Genomic DNA, 17,836 nt, shown 5'->3' with positions numbered 1-17,836 from the left:
CGTGGTGACACCCTTTTATTAAAAGTGTAAACTAAATGGTATTATGTCAGGATTTTATTCGCCAAGTTTGGTCAAAATGACACCGTTCAAAGCGACAGGAAGAAAGTTCGAAAATTATGTAGTGATATAATTTCGATATCGTCATTTTGTAATCGATACTTATGTTAAAATTTCTTTACAAACATCATGAAAACTATACATTCGATAGATATGGATCTTAATTCTAGGTATTTATTAAAATTAACTCATTTTCTAAGCGTTTTATAATTGCTTTCTTTAGTTTAAGTGAATTATATCATTTTTATTTATTTCTAACGACGCCATTTTAACGTCCGTTTCCATGGAAACGAGCGTAGTGACCCCCATTTTTTATTTCATTTTTGCACTTGCACAACTTCCAAGAATATTTGTGCAAAGTTTCAAGAAAATGACACCACAACCTAATTTTGACGTAATTCGTAGTACTTCACCTTAAAAACCGGTGACTGACTGATTAATTACATCAAGACAGAGACGATTGCATGTTTATAAGGATAATAAATATGACAGACCCCCCCCGTCACTTGTGTACTTATTACGGAAAACCTTCACGATCACGGCAAGGTTTCAAGGTTACGCTTTCTTTTCAAAATTTTACGACCGTGTTTACCGAAAAAGCTAATTATCCTAAGATTATTGACGTCATTGTGCATCAGTGAACGTTCCAAATTACATTTGAGACCTTGTAACGAAGCTCGCGTTGCTGATTGAATGCATGAAATTTCTACTTTACGTGCTCTGCACTCAGTGCACGGGTACATTAAATCGTTGTCCCTGCATGGAACACTGGAGGAAAAGTCATTAAATCGTCCTTTTCATAAAGGCATAGATAATACATCTGTTTTATAGAGTCGCCAGTGTGTATGCTATGTGCAATGGGCTTCTTTGTTTGACAGGATATATAACATGTATGTGAAGGCATTGTCGTATTTCAATGCATGCCCGGGACCACGATTTTCGTATTTAGTTGAATAAAGCGGTCGCGCCTATCATTAAATTGTCCTTCAAATACATGTAACAGGTATTAGAGGTCAAATAAAGGTATCCATCATCGGGACCGCTTTTGTGATGGTAATAATTATGATGCCGGTCAGGTAATTATGATAATTATCATAATAACGTCTGGCGTCACTGATCCTCAGAAACAAGACGTGAGCTGAACACACATACACTTTCTTGTGCGTTCTACAATGAAAACAAATATTGTCATCATATCAATCATTGAAATTCCAATCGGGACCCACTGTAAATATTAAATAGCTTGTCTGATATTACTGTTCGTTTAATTATCTAATTTGACACTCATAATTCATGAAGACTGTGTTCTTTATTCCCTTGAAAATTTCGGATAACGCGAAAGTCATTCATTATGCAAATATGAGTTCATCCGAAAAATTGTAATTTAAAGGTGTTAAAAGGTAGAGGCTCCTTGAATCGGTTTTCATCCGTCCAGTACTAATAAATGTTTGACGAAGGGCTCTTAAATTAACCTAATTTTAATGCAATTCGAATGTTGAGCAATCGGTCAACATCTCGCCATATACTGAGAAGTGAAAGTTGCTCTCATCCAAACTATGTGTGAATTTCGTTCTTTTCCTTGTGGTTTTTGTTATTGTCTTGTTATAATATTACCATAAATGCTCGATACACCCAAGAAATTTAGCGTGAAATTTGTTAAAGACACGAAATTATCATCTTATGGTGTTTCGTACTGTTGGTGAGAGCTCTCCACCTTTTCGGCAGTGTCAATGCTCAGTGATTACCAAATGATGAAAAATGGGCGTCCGTATATCGGTATAAACTTTCATTTGTATATATATGTAATGACATTAAATAAGGTTTCATCGTACCCAGGAAACTTTTCTACTAGCTAATCTTAACCAGTATGAACTTACACATGTGTTTGTGAAACGGTTGCATTCAAAATTCAACATTGGGTGTTGTTAGAAAGTTGAGAATATTTGCTGGAACAAGACATTGGCTGTGCTTGAGTACATAATTCAATGAACTTGATCACGACGGGTTCAAAAGTGTTTCTTGAAATTAGCAGATCCATACCAACGGAAATGTAGGTAGGAACATTATTGACCTATGTACCGGGGCTCAAAAAACCCCAAACATACCCCCTAAAACAAGTTACATAGATATACATGTTGAACGAATGAACATGTGAGGGTCAACACCAAGTACCTTGAAAATGACATTATTTCCTCTCAGATGTGATATTACTTCTGGTAAGCAAGGTCATTTTCTGACTTTACTACTAGCTATTCTCTGATAATATCCTTTTCACCCGTACGACGACATTATAAAGAATCCACTGCTGCTGGCAGTTGTATAGTGCACCATAGTATCTAGCTGAAATATTCATGATTGCTGACGCATAAGTCTGAGTATTGTCATAAAATATTAATAAACGTAAAAAGGATCAATCAAGATCTAATAAAATTATTCTACGGCAGACTTTTCGATTTACTAGAGGATAACAATGCATGGTTTGTCTAATCTAAAGTAACAACACGCAGTCAATAGTACAATTGACCTGTTTAAAATGTACGTGAAATAGACTATATTCGCAAGAGAACTTTTTAATTTGCATATGTGTCATTTACTCTGTCGCCACAAGTCAGTTGAGCTGACAAGCTATTGAAGACGATACCTTGTGATCATGAGTGCCTGTAATGAAAGAGCGTAAGCGAGGGCAAATGAGACCAAAACACGATTGGAAACTAATTTGGGATAATTGGATGGTAAAGTAGTCATGGTTTAATCTGCAAATGTAAGCTCATCTGCTTTCCTTGTTGAGTTATACACTTGTTATACGAGTAATTTGTAATATTGCAACATTCAGCCATAGAACCCTTAACATTTTTGAGAAATTTGAAAAATATGAAGATCCAATTATCCTAAATTAGTTCCAATCGTGGTGAAACTGACATTTGATCTGGAGACATTTTTTCAAGAAGCAGTCCCAACGAAGCTCGCCCACTCGACCAAGCACTATATTAGTAAGCGTAAGGCTACATTTGGCGTAAAATGCCTTGGTCTTCGTCATACATAAAATGGTTTTCATTTTTCATGAATCAGTCAGCGGTGAAGTTTCTGAACGTCTATTCATAGTTTATATCTAAATCATTTCAAGTTATTACTTGAAATTCTCTATTCAAATTTACTCATTTTTCTACAGTTGTAAACACGCAACCACCCACGGCATAATTTTAGTTCGAGACTAAAGAAATGAACATAACTGTGAAAAAATGTATTCACTTATACTTTAACTAACCAAGTGCCTTAGCTCTCTCTGTGCATGCGAGCTTCTTGCCAGGAATGAGGTCTTGACGCTCTAAGGAAGCTACAAAATGTTGAAATTGACTATAGACGTCACAACCCCGATTTGTTGCAAAGTACACCATTCTGACGCACATGGCATTCAGGCGCAAGTAACATTATTTCAGAGATAAATCGATTCCATGTACCACCGTGGGCTTTGCAATTCCAAGATTTAGAAATATATATAATTACTGATATCTATAGGGTCCGCTCGGGTAATATTATCCTCCCATCCAGCCTTATAAGGGATAATTATCGAAAGCCATCACCAATCGAATTAGTTATTTTTCCATTCTAATTTGATATTCATTATCAGAATTTTGTGACATCATTATTCTCTTGCTCATCATTTCGACGTGATGTAGCCATGATTGTCGTACATTGGCCTTGCTTGCAAATTTATGATGGCGTTCAGGTTAAGTCAGGTTGTGTTCCTGCTGTGCGAGCAACCTTCACACTGTGTGATGCTATGTTCAATCCTTTCCGTCAAAAGAGCGTGAAAACGCTGATCAGAACACAAATGAAATCGACGCATGTCAAGGTGTTTATGGTGTACTGTGTCGTCATTAAAACGTGTAGTTACGCTTTGAGAGATCCTCAGCGATACACACTGTCAATAAAAATACATATTTATTAACAGAGGGTCTTTATCTATATCGATATGATGATTATGTGAAGTGTAACTATATGCGGTCTCTTCGCTACGGTACGTTGGCCAGCTATTTCATTACTGTTCACACTGTTCTTGATTCAAAGCATTGTAAGTTTCCCGGGATGTACATCACTCTCTTGCGAAATATCACTTAAACTTGGAGGCCTGTAGTCATCAACGAAAACGCCGACCGATAAAGCTTTCCAATAGGTGCAGTATATTTCATGACGTGTAATTCCGAGATTCAGTAATTCATGGTCGGATTCGAACTAGCAACCTACTTACCGACGCACTGCTCAGCAAAACTTGTAGTATTAATCAGAGAATAGTAAATAATTCGATAATTCGAGCTTTTTGATACATTTTCACTAAGTTTTTTTTTGAACAACTTCCTCATGGTGTGCATGTTTCTATGTCTTAAATTACCGCAATTTATTCATTGCTTGACAATAGCTATCAAAAGTCCTTCATTAGATTAAATGTAGAACGTGCTTCTTTTAGAGATTATCAAATTTTTACACGATTTTTAAAATATCGCGCTTGCATAGGCTCGTTTTGGAGTTCTGGAGTTTTGGAGTTTTTGAAAATAAAAATATTTAATCTCCTAATAGTTGGAGTTAACACAGGAACGGCGACCTGCAGTCCTTAATGTAAAATGTAGGTAATGTTTAGCTAATTATGGTGTTTTACTTGTATCGATATTCGCATGGTGACCCCTGACATCAGCCTCGATTTCATAAAGAACTGTGCAAAGCCTGTATTGGGAAAGTTTTGAGCAAAAAAGTTCAGCTATTGAATTTCGAGGCGCGTGATACAGAAATGTCTATGCCCGAGAGACACAGAGGAAAAATTGGGACATCCAGAGTATTCCCGGTCTTATACAAACCACAATCGATTGACACAATATATATGTAATTATATTAATCTGTTTTTTTTATGGCATGCAATTTCTATTAGATCTGCTGCTCAATATTCTCAAAGATGGTTTGTCCCCCAGCGAGAGTGACACACATTACTCGTCCTTCGACAACAATGGCATTGAGTAAATTTACAACATTTGATTGACACAACAAATGCGCGCGATGTTACGCAGAGATGGATGTCTTTGACAGCTGTGGGCAAATTCAAAGGCATTCATTACGGCAAAGCTGTCACGAAAATGGAAACATGCTTTGAAAATCGTCACGCTGACCGATTGATACAAATTGTCTTCCAAGTCAAAGGATAAAAGTCGGTCGTGAAATAAGGGGAGAGAATCCAATCCAATGTAATTATTCTATCAACACGAACACTTATATCTGCAAATCTTTGACAGAGAAGAGTATTTCGCTATAAAAGTGATTTCCTGGTTAACCACAGCATTCCCAAAGTGTATAAAAGATCTCTTGCTTATGCTATAGTTAAAGGAAATTCCCCCTTCTTTACAATGTGTCTGATTTCAACTACCTGATCGCAAAAACCCGTACTGCAAAAAACTCCAATTGCAGATCATAAAACCGAGCTACCTCTTCAAGATTTTCCAAGATAAAGTTTATTGGTGATGAACTTATTATTGGTGTGCAATAAGGTACTATTATCTAATAAAATTTCTCTTACTGATAGTCAAACCTTGTGATATAACCTAGGGGTTTATCTATATGAACCAAGTAATTGCTTCCGAAGTTGTAAGTCAAGGCCCATCAAATTGCAGTCAATCATACATAACAAGACGACGCTGTCTGTTGAGAACTTGTCGTGAAAAATGCAACATACAGGTAAGTCATTTCAATGTATCGCGTTAGAGTGGTTTGATGTCCTTGTATCGGAGAAAGCTGTCCTTGCAAATTTGATATGGAAACATCTACAATAAAGTTGATACTAGTCTTTGAGTAAAAATATGGATCACCATGCTAAGTCTATTGTCTTGCGCTTGTTTTCAACCGATGTAGACTTCCCAAGACGGAACACGCCATCAAACCGTAAAATAGTGATACTTTATTCATCTGCCTCGCAACTTTATAAGCATTGCGTGCACTCTCACAAGAGAATACAAGAAAAAACCCTCGGGTTTGCATAATCCAGCATACTGCGGTATTTACTTGGGCGCCAAATACTAGGATCGCTGAAAAGGGGGCGGTCAACGGCTGCCTTCCGTTTCAGATAATGTAAACACTATCCATTTAAACACGATTCTCGAGAAGTTATGAATTGTGAATATCCGGAATAGTCACAGAAAGACACGATTCTCGGGACAGCTGCCCGCGATCACAGTATGACTACTCACGTTCTGCGTTGGCGTTTCATCGGCCTTTCGTGGCTTACATGACTTGGGCCTACAGCATATAACCTTTTGTGGCCGTAAAACATTTCCGACAAGGCGCCCCCGTGGTAACCTGTCAATTTATGATAATAGCGGGGTTTCTAACATTTAGGAAGACATTGGCCAACAGTCCCAACTGCCAACTTGGAAGATTTAGAGTTTAATACATACTACAAATTAAAAAAAGAAGTAATGTATTTTTTTATTTTTTACTATAAATTTCAAACCAAACAGACAAAAACAGTACAACAAAAATGTGGAATAGGTACGTATATGTTAAATGATCAAGAAAAAAGATCACAACCATCAATAGAAAATATACAGACCAATTACATTATGAAACCCTCGGTATATATTATTTCTTTCCAGTCTTTTTGCTTGTAAATACATTTCAAAATCGCAATTTAATCTCCAGTTCTGAAACTACAGAGAAAGAGGAAAACGTCTACATTGTTTCTCTTCCGTTAACAAATAAAACGACGTCTTTTGATAAATGAAATAGTATAATATACGACTCACCTTATTTGCACTTATTATACCTAGCATATCTTTGGTGGGAAGATCAAAGTTTACGTCTTTGTATATGAAAAGGCACTTTAAGTAAAATCCCAATTTTTTTTATCAGATCACATTCAAGGAGGAAAGAACTTATTTCAGATGCAACCTTATCGTCTTTAACGTTGCCGGTCCTACAAAGACATCCAGATTTTAATTATCCGCACGATGTCATTAGGATGGCATTTCATTCAATGGCTTCTAAAATGTTTTATTACCCATGGTCATTATTGACTCTAGTTTTCAATCATCAATTAACCTTCACATACTGAAAACATTGTCGTAATAAAGGGACATCAATGTTACACATCGCGGTTAATTTTGCCTGTCGTTTAGCCATTAACCTCGGATCCTGTCCAAAGAATGCGTGGATCGTAACACAGCATACGCTACTTGCTGATGTTTGTGCGATTAATGCCGATAATGATATCATTGGATACGTGTTGGATCCCCTCAGCACAGTATTATCCATCGTACAAAGAGTCTGATAAGACGGAACTATGGTTTCGCAAACAAAATCTAGTAATCTTTCTGTTCCCTTCTTTATTTCTGTCTTCAGTACTTGTCTTTGATACCTTGCGTTTCGCCTCTTTACGTTCGTATATAAAGACACTGAAGCCAAACACAGACGCGCTTGAAAACAATATATCATTACACTGTTTATTTCCAAAAATACATCTGGAATGTAGTATAGCAGGAACAGTATTTTAAACAAGCACACCTCCCAGAGAAAATTGTGGAAATGGCCTGCGTAAACGTGAACAGCGAAGTCAATTGATTATAATTCCTGCATCTTAAAACTCCAGATTTTTTTGGGATCCATACAGGCACTTAGACTGCAAGTGTAGTGATGAATTAAGCATAATTTCTGCGTACCGGTTATGCCTTTCTGCTGAACGTTACAGAGGCGTCCTACAATTACTACGAAGATCTCAGAACGGAATTAAAAGCTATTGATTTAAATCGTCAGAGGATAATACTTATCAAACTTTGTCTGGAAATAGCTTTAGATTTGTGTATCAAAAGGGACAGATATTTCTACAAGCGTTGCTTGTCTATTTACTTTGTCAACAATTACAATGTCTGGTCTTTTGTGCGAATGTTGACACATTTTTTAGTACGTTGTTCAACAGTCCCTTTTAATAGCGAAGAGTAAGAAGTGTTTTTAAATAATTCCGTGTTTTGATTACATCATAACATCTTCTTTTGAAGTAAATCAGCTAATCTGCTACGCCTAAGCTGATACAATCGCTGAAATTAAGTACACCCTTTTAAAACATGCGAAACAGTTTCAGAGGGGTGATTACAAGAGGCTTTCACGCCGCAGAAGTTGCAACCAATCCCTAGCTACATATGATCTGAATTTATCACCAATGTTGTGGTTATTGAGATATGTAGCTGATATTGAATGATGAACATTTCCAGCTTCTCTAACCACTCTCCCCTGTGAAGATTTTGCCCTGAATTCAGCTTAGCACTGTTTCAATAATGTTGCCTCGTGCATAGATGTAAAACTTCTCTGCAGAGTCAAAAGTTACTGATATGTCTTGATCGATTTCCATCTCATATTATGTAGACAAGATGGCGATCCCGCGTGAGTCGAACACGAGTCAGTATGGCAATCTCTTTTATGGCTCATGTTTGGAGAAGTACAGGTCCTGAGTGCTAACAACTCGGAAGTTTGGGATGAATTTGTGAATGCTCAGGCAGCATTCAGACTCTTGATCCGCTCCAAACTAATCTGTGTAAAACCCATTTACCTGCATCCAAACCCTATTTCACGGTTCATAATACACTTAGTTTCACTGCTAACGTGATTATGTCATGACAATGATGTTTACCACGAGAAGCGACGAGATGGTCAGCCATAAAGTATTGAACTCCTGAAGCACGTCAAACGAATTCTCCTAGCCATTCCTGTCACAACGACATATATAAAGATCACAATCAGTCTCGAGATGAACGAAAAACCCTTCATGCTGCTAAAGTTATCTGATTTCATATATAAAAGAAGGTATGAATAGACGACTCCAATGGTGTCATTATGCAGAAAGATGAGCTAAGCAACTTTTGGCAGACGGAACAAAAGAAAGCATGTGCTATTATTGAGATAGAACGCGCCTCGAGGACAGATAGTCAGACTCTCAAATTTCTATAATTCTTTTATGGTCTAGCACGTTTGGCGGCTCATTTTAAGCTCCTGGAGAAAGAAAAACTTTCACCGTCTTAGTTCTTCGAAAAGCCAAAATTTAATTTTCTCCGTAGAGTTAACACGGGAATGGCAGCCATTTTGAATGTTGAATATTTCAAAATGTTGGGTAATTTGTTTGACTAGTTCCAAACATTGTATGGTTATCACCGATTTTTATATTTGGTAAGAGAATGGTTGAAAGTTTATTAAGGAAAGTTCGAGCAAAAGTTTGTCTTTTACTTTCGAGGCTCATACTACCTTAACAACAATGGTAAAATGACAAAGTATGCGGAGTATCACCTCCTCGAGATCAATACAGTAGTGAAAAGTCTACTACCAAAAGAGGACCACCTGGTGCGGATGGCGTTACATATGATACCTTTACGAAACGGGTAAATATGCTTGCGCCGGTATCAAGGGCCATATTCAATGTGCGTCTTTACCATCGAAGTGTACCGTTTGATTGGAAACATGGTATTATTACACTTTTACCCAAAAATGGTAAGCCTTGGCAACAGAGAAGATTGGCGCCCTGTCTCAGCTCACTGTTGTTAGCACCATGCAAAATATTTATGAAATTCATTCAATTACCTCACATGAAGTGAATTGTCGATAAGAACGCCTGTCCACTCGTCAGAAAGCCTCGATGCCAAGGAACGAGCTTTAAGAACATTCTTTGTGTCTGAAGAGCACGATCAGTGATTTCTGCATACTAGTTCCAAACTGTACGCCGATTTTATGGACATCAAAGACGCATTTGGAAGTAATGATCACGAGTTCATGATTAGTTCATTAAAACAGGTCAGATATCGAGATGTCTCTCTGGACATAACCAATGATGACATGTGCAGAAGTCAACATTCCAAGTGAAAACAGCAGGTGTACTTACACAGCGTCTTCAGCAAAAGAAAGGAATCAGGAATCAGTCAAGGATGTCCTTGGTTAGTGATTGCATTTGAGCAAGGTATTGACAAACATCTGGATGGAAAAACCGTATGGTATGGTCTGTACACCAAATCCAGTGCAGGGTTATGGGGATGATGTGGACTTCGTCGTAACAGCAGAATGAGAACGGGGAATTAGTTGCAAAAAAACGACGCATTCATGAACGTAAGCGGAATGGAAGTTAAACATTGCAAGTGTGGTATCCTCGTTGGCCAGCGGCGACATGCCATGCAAAGACACAGACGCCTTGTGATTGCGGCACTGACTAATTAATAACGTTAAAATAAAATAAAGTTTCACATTCTTTCATTCGCCTTTACAATTTCCGACTGCTTAGCTTTTGTGTCGGGTGAAGCGCAGTTGGGGGGTGGGTGGGCAGGCATTGGAGTTAGCTGACCAAATTGTCGGAACGTCGCTCAGCAACCGGCAATTTCACTGACCGGTGACCTTAGGGTGTTCATTCAAAACGCCATTCTACAGTGCATGACGGTAATCAAAATTACATGTATTTGGGGTTTGATGTAAACATCGAGAACTCGTGTAATAACGCACAAATAAACAATCGTATCGCAGAATTTGTGAAAAACAGCGATTCTTCGTTCCTGCCAATATCGGCAAAGTAACGTAAGTAACGTAATGTGTGTCTCTAAGCTAAACTTTCTGGCACCAATTTACAAGTGGTATAGCCACAAACTGATGACGTAAAATTCGCCGTACACAAAACACAGACGCCCCGTAATTGCGGCACTGACTAACTAATGAGGTTAAAGTAATATAAATTTGCATTTTCTTCAAATCACTGTCATAACTGCTTAGTTTTTTTGTCGGGTGAAAGACAGTGGGAGCTAGGAATTTGGGTAAGCTGACCAAATTGTGGAAACTCCGCTCGCATCGCTCGCCCCGTTCCGACAATTTAGTCAGCTAACCCAAATTCCCACTGTGCTTCACACGACACAAAATCAAGCAAAGGAAGACGGACACAAACGTTTTAGGGTAAGGGTTGGTCAGTTCGTGTGGCCGCGACAATAATTCCTTCTCATTTCTGGTACCATATCACCTATCTCACATTTTATTCATCAAATCGTTGTCATGTACAAACTGGCCATATTGCCCCTTTTCAATACAGTATTTGCTAAAGACGGCATGCTATTACGTAACAGACACCAGCGTTCATTGAATGCAAATAGCAATCGACATGACGGCCAAAAAAAACTTTGTCTGCTTTCATTTGCATTACTTTTCCTGCAGCCTAAAATTCACACCAGTTTTGTTTCAGCCTACACTCTAAAAAGCTGGCATATGCTGCACACTGTCTCTTTCTGGCAGCTTTGCTGCTCCAAATAAAAGCTTGTCTGCCAAATATGAAACTCTCACTATATTTTCAACACCTACGATATAAGTAAATCAAACACTAATAATATTCGTCTCCAGGATTTCTTTTTTATACTAAATAACTCACTCCTGGCGCTGTAATGTTTCATGCATTCCTAGCTTTTCTCTTTTGGATGCACTATGGCACAACGTAAAGTGTTGGGAGCAATTTGACTGTTGTTCCGAACAGATTGGTGGTCCCGGCTGTATCGTGGAAATTGATGAATTCGAGGTTGGAAAGTCCAAATACAGTCAGGGTCGACACCGTGACGGACACTGGGTCTTCAGAGGTATATCGCGATTCTTCAGCATCCTTTCTAATTTCTGTTGACCGGCGTGATGCGAATACTTTAAATTCCTTTGATTTATCAATTTGTTCTTCCAGGTTCTATTATTTCTGATGAATGGAGGGCTTATTCTTCGTTGTCTAGGTCTCCTCAGTTCTCTCATTTCACCGTTAATCATTCTTTTCATTTTGTGGGTCCTCAACCCTTCTCCCATATATGGAGCTCCGTTTCTAGCTCCATGCCCTCACCAACACCGTGGAAGGCATGTGGATGCATGCAAAGCGAAGGATGGGGTACACATCTTCAGATTTATTTCCAACTTATCTTTATGAGTTCATGTGGCGGAAGCGTTTCGGCGATAAAGCTGAGGCGTGGATGTCACTTGTTCAACATATTTATGTTGTATATCCTATCAGAGCCCCCTTCATCGATCCAACACTGCACATTAAACAGCATATTGTGCCAAATTTTGGGACGATGTCAAAACTAATGTCACGACAAAGTCTACAGTTCAGGAGGCCACTGCCGCTGATGAAGAAATGTGTTCATACTATAGTGACAATATGGACGCTACATCATGATATTGGCAGCGGATTTTGTCTGCTTCTTCTGTCGTCAATTGGTAGAAAACCGAAGTAAGCGAAGCCCCTGAAAGTGACAGTATGGACCGTACATCGTGACATAATCAGCCGACTTTTTCCCAGGCCGCCTCTGTACTGAATTCACTTCGTCATTTTGTAAACTTTTAGAATGTAATTGTCGTAGCATACTTAACAAATTGTTTTCACGTTTTCATCCACAATAGGAATGAAATATTGCATTTCATACATGCTAAGTGATGAACATCTTTTATATAAAGTGTATTATGTCAGAAATTGAATACGTATCTTTTATATTGTAAAATAGACAGCAAATAACAACATTCAACGATAAATATCAAACACAAACGTTGCAATAAATAAACCATTCTAAAGAAGCTACAGTATTTTAGTAACTGTGCAAATACACCAAATGATATGAAAAAAAATTATGTGCACAACAAATGCGAAAATGCAAAAAAAAATCAAGACAAACAATAAAGCAATGGCTGCAACTACTATTAATTCAACAAAAGAAGGAAAATACGCTGATGAATTTCTCGTGGCGTACAGGTTATAGGTAATGTGTCAAATGCTGAAGGTGCTGGGTTCGAGCCCCGGCATTACTTGTATGTTAAAAATAGACTAACAAACAATAACGCTTTCTCTCCCCGATCAATTAACTGTTTCTTCCACATAAGTGTCAAGATGGCTGAAGAAGACGTAGCTAGAGTTAGGATAGTTCAATAAGGGGCATGGAGAGCAGGTAGTGAAAGGTGGGACGCTTCTTTTCAATCATTAGACCGATATTCGCTATTTTGTTGGGGACCGGCAAGAAGAAATAATACGGAGCATTCACTGTACAATTTACCACTAATTGAATGTGACAAGGTACGTCATGCTTTTCAAGCAATTTTAGATGTTTGCTATGAACTGCGCCGTGTCCATATACAAAGTTAAAGCTTAGGCGACTGTTTCTATGTTGTAGTATTTGCCGTGTTATTGACATGGGACAGTGAAAATCACATGCCTTTCTCAAGAGCTTATCAGCGGTCATCAACAACCGGACAGAGACAGAGTTCAGATGAAAGATATCTTACCTAAGACTTGAGTAACCGTACGTGATTTTTAATTTTCGATGCGGAACGTCGAGCCGCTACTTGATAAGTCGTAACCCCTTGATGATTCGCTCTCCGCAATCGAGCAAAGCTGATTTTGCACACGTCTCGTGACAAGATCAAACCGTGTCATAATAAACTGAACGGGGACTTACCTTGGAAGTAGTGCTACCGAATGGCACATTCCATTTTCAAGAGGTAAGTGCATGTGAGCTGCTTTTGATGTTTTCCTCGTTAAGGAAACTGAATTTAGATTTCTTTTCATGGCAAATTACAAATTTGAAATTCTGAATCAGATTAAAACAGTTTTTCTTAAAAACTCATATGAACAGTGAGATTTTTCAAGTACATTAAAAAAGGTCGAATGTGTCCGCTTACTTTACTGTCGCCAGTATATTAGAATACTCAACGGAAAAATTTACCAGTATTTACATCTTCAGCTTCAAATGAAATTTGCTATAATGTGTCGGCAGACAGTCCAGATATTCTACCTTAATTTATATTAAGCACGCTTTCCAATGTTCTCATGAGTTCAGCCTGCCATCAGTGGCGACAAGCACTCAGACTAGTTTTTTCGAATGTAAAGGGCATTTCTCATACAAATTCTATACAATTTCTATACAACTCTGATCAGGCCTAGTTTCTTCTCGTCGACGTCCTTTGAAAAAAATAACCGATTCATGCCCCTTCCCAATACCGTTGTTTCTTGTTAACCCTACATCATTATGAATTCGCCCATTCCAGATTCAATCAATGTGTTTTTTACTTAGAAAGCGCATCTGTCGTTGCTAGTGATAAATGGTTGTCATTGTTGAGATGTTGTCATGCACGTTTTTATTTCATTAATTTTGTTTTCATGCAGCTATCGAGTAACCAACGTATAGCAAATTATGTCTCTCACTTTCCGTAGATCGTTTGTGTAATGTCTGTGTGTCTGTCTTCCTGTCTAACTCTACGATTCTCTAATAACCTTCAAGCTTCGAAAACAACTGCCTTTATGTATCGTCTCGTATCTTTACCCCTCCAATAACTCTACCTATTCATTTTATCACACTACCATGCATTTCACCAGTCCACAGGACTGGTCGTCTATTACTTACAACTACCTCTTGCTATCGACAGTTTAGCTTGTTTGTCATCATTGATGCAACTTCGTTCATTTTGTTCTCCCACCGGAGGCAAAAACAATTAAAACTTGTTTTTTCCCCATGATGCGTAAGCATATGCTTGGCCGCAAGCACTGTGCCTTTACGAGTCATTGAAATATTGCCGTACATGCCGTGGGCTTGCAGGAGAAAAACATACACTAATCTTTCGAAACGCGCCAAACGAGGGAAATGGAGAATTAATTGCTCCTATAAAATACTGATGGCTGCCCGATGCAGGGCGCCTCTCTTGAACTCCGCCGAGTGAAATCAGACAAGAACCGTGTGGGCGCGATCGACGCATGTCATAAATGTACTTCTCTGATATCATTCCAGAAATGCGTCGGATAAAAAAGAGCGATGGACTGTAATTCCAGCTGAAATAGGAAAGGAAAACATGGATATGTTTATTGTTCCAAACATAGCCAGGGGTTCACATTTCTCTAAAGAAGTACAAGCCCAATTACATGATAACAATTCGAATGGGAGTAGACCGTCATCTCACGAAGATGAACACGCTGGGTTTCTTTTTCAACTTTCTCTCGCTCCTACATTTCCTTTGAGAGCGTAAGATCCTTTCTTTGAAAGTCGTGAAATGCCTTGAATAGGCTTGTCATGTTATCTCTTTCTGGGACTCAACCCTTAAGAGATGCATTCATATTTGATACGTATTATCTAGGTATTTGACTTACCTGTGTCAGTATTAGAAAAAAAAAAACCTGCACGAATAGGCGAAATGAATCCCGAGTTTTATCTTTTAGAAGCATTCAGAACAAAATGTCAGAACTCAGGTTTAATTTTATGGTGAATTGTCCCTTTGAATGACAGTATCTCTCCAAGATATTCAACCTCCAAAATCATGAAGATATGAAGGGGTGTATTTTTGAATGATCCGTTCTACACTTCAGGTTATACCTCGCATTTGACTAAACACACAAGTAAATAAAAATCATAAAACACCGGTCCGAAGTTATACATCCAAATTAATACCAGTTTTACTTTTCTATCTGTCTTTCAGAATAACTGCGCATTTACAACTTATCTATGAGTACATGTAAGTGTTGGTATCTCAACTTTAATGTGGAAAAACGATTATCAGGTTATTAGGTGTCATACTCATCTGACTGTTTTATAATTATGCTTTCATATATATATATATATATATATATATATATATATATATATATATATATATATATATATATATATATATATATATATATATATATATATATATATATATATATATATATATATATATATATGTATGTGTGTGTACTGTATTATGTGTGTTTAAATAACTTAATAAATAATTTAAAGTACGAAAAGATCATTTCTGTAATATAAGTTTCAGACTTCTTGCAACCGACCGACAAAAACTGGCAGAATCGATGAACTGTTTTAGGGTGGAGATTTAGCCTAGCGTTGTTGACTGCAAAGTCACCGGTGTTGACGTTGTGGGGTTCGAAGCCGATCGAGAATTTATTGGATGCTTTGTACATGAATCAATTATGATTGTAACACACCTCATCCGCAGTCTGTGTTCTAATTCGCCAATTGACAGTCACGTGGGATGCGTTCTTTTTGTGCTGATCCACGTAAACGACGTCATCAGGCATCATTTGTCGGAACTGTTGCCTGCCAGGCATCAGTTCCGAAAAATGATGCCCGCTGACGTCAAAAAACATTGGCGCATGCGCGAACTGGAATGTAAATAAAGATGCCGTCTGCGGACGAGCGAAACGATAGTCGAGAAATTTCTCGGTTTATCCTACTTTCTGAAGAAGAACTGAATGCTCTGGTTTCAAACAAGGACTCGAAACGAACGAAGACGATAATCAAAGGTGCATTGAACGTTTTGCAGAAGTATTGCGACCCTGTCGGCAAAAACTTTTTCTTGCTGAACCACTCCAACATATTACATCATATAGCTTCCATACGACAACTTTTGTGTATGGTACGTTCTTATGTATGACTACGGATGAGGTGTGTTACAAAACACATATTGACTGGCCATGAGGGCAACAGCATACGTCTTTAACCCCTCGGGCCTGTGAGTCACCCCCAAAAACAGACTGTTTCCCTCGGCCTACGGCCTCGGGAAACAGTCTGTTTTTGGGGGTGACTCACAGTCCCTCGGGGTACAGACGTATGCTGTTGCCCTCATGGCCAGTCAATATGTGTATAATGTACTGCTCTGCCTTTGTAGTTCCGGCACGTCTTAGTAATGACCTTTGACATGAAATTTTGTAACAAACTGGATATTTGCCTCCTATCGGACATTTTGCCATTTTCGAAGATAATCATTATACTCATTGCCGGGCAAATCTCTTTTAAAGATATACAGTCACCTGTAATCTAAATATGCCCATACATGGTCAAAGGGGCGTTCCTTGGTATTCAAAATGCCCATGTGAGGGCGCTGTTTTTAAAAAGCGGCCACCCGCTTAAAATCTGTGATCTGTTAGATTTTCTCTTTTCATGGTAACTGTGGCAAAATTGGAACAGGTGACAGTATACCTTTAACATGAAAAAATATGACAAAGTGGATATATGGTGATATGCTTACATGTAGTTAATAAGTTCAAATGGCACGCAATGCATTTTCAAAACAATCAGTTATTTCCGTGGAGATTTATATTCGTCAATTTCACATCCCAATGACGTATAATGATCTTAGCGGTATCATTGAGCGCGACAGTGTTGCTAAAGTGATCTTGACACGGTCAAGGCAAAGGAAAACCATACCCACGTCTGAATCTGCTACAAAAAATACATGCGTGGAAATGATTTTTATGCGAGGTGGAAGCTAAGGGATTACTGATTTGAAATGATACACTGATCGAGTGATTTTTTTCTTTCCCTTTTTTTATTTTACCGAACAAATTTCGTATAAATTCCATTGAACTCTGCATATCATTAGCAGGCTCTCTGGCATGCTTGTACGTTTCTTAGCAACGGGAACAGCCTTAGCAAAGTCAGATATATTTTTTCCTCGATATAACCTGAATATACTTAAATAAAAAAATGTTATGTAATGAGTTAGCATTTGGTGAAGTAAACGACGATGACTGACCAATGAGAGTACATGTATACAGGGCGTTCATTACCAACGGATATAAATGTACTCTTGAAAGTACCCCTGTCCTCTGAAAATGTCTTATTTCTTGTCGCTCGGATTGCAAAAAAGGTTAAGCGTAAATTATTCGTGTCAGCACTGAAGTTTCTTGCTGGAATTCAATTTGAAAACCCTCGATCGATCAGAAGCTCTTTGAGCACTTTGACAAAGTGTGTTTGTCAAAGTTACTAACGGCTTCTAGTAGGTA

At 38.2% G+C, this 17,836-nt stretch overlaps 1 protein-coding gene across 1 annotated transcript in view; it reads right to left on the bottom strand.

Moving 5' to 3' along the window:
- Nucleotides 1-13,501, bottom strand: part of LOC139115320 (RYamide receptor-like) — a 90,931-nt gene extending 77,430 nt beyond the window's left edge. Inside the window, exon 1 of the mRNA XM_070677344.1 lies at nt 13,348-13,501. The gene's annotated coding sequence lies outside the window, so the exon portion shown is untranslated. The remainder of the gene's footprint in view (nt 1-13,347) is intronic.
- Nucleotides 13,502-17,836: the final 4,335 nt, after the last annotated feature.

The sequence above is a fragment of the Ptychodera flava genome, chromosome 17 (assembly GCF_041260155.1).
Source record: "Ptychodera flava strain L36383 chromosome 17, AS_Pfla_20210202, whole genome shotgun sequence".
Taxonomy (NCBI): Eukaryota; Metazoa; Hemichordata; class Enteropneusta; family Ptychoderidae; genus Ptychodera; species Ptychodera flava.
The sequence above is the reverse complement of the archived record's forward strand: the minus strand, read 5'-3'. Positions and strand labels throughout refer to the sequence as shown.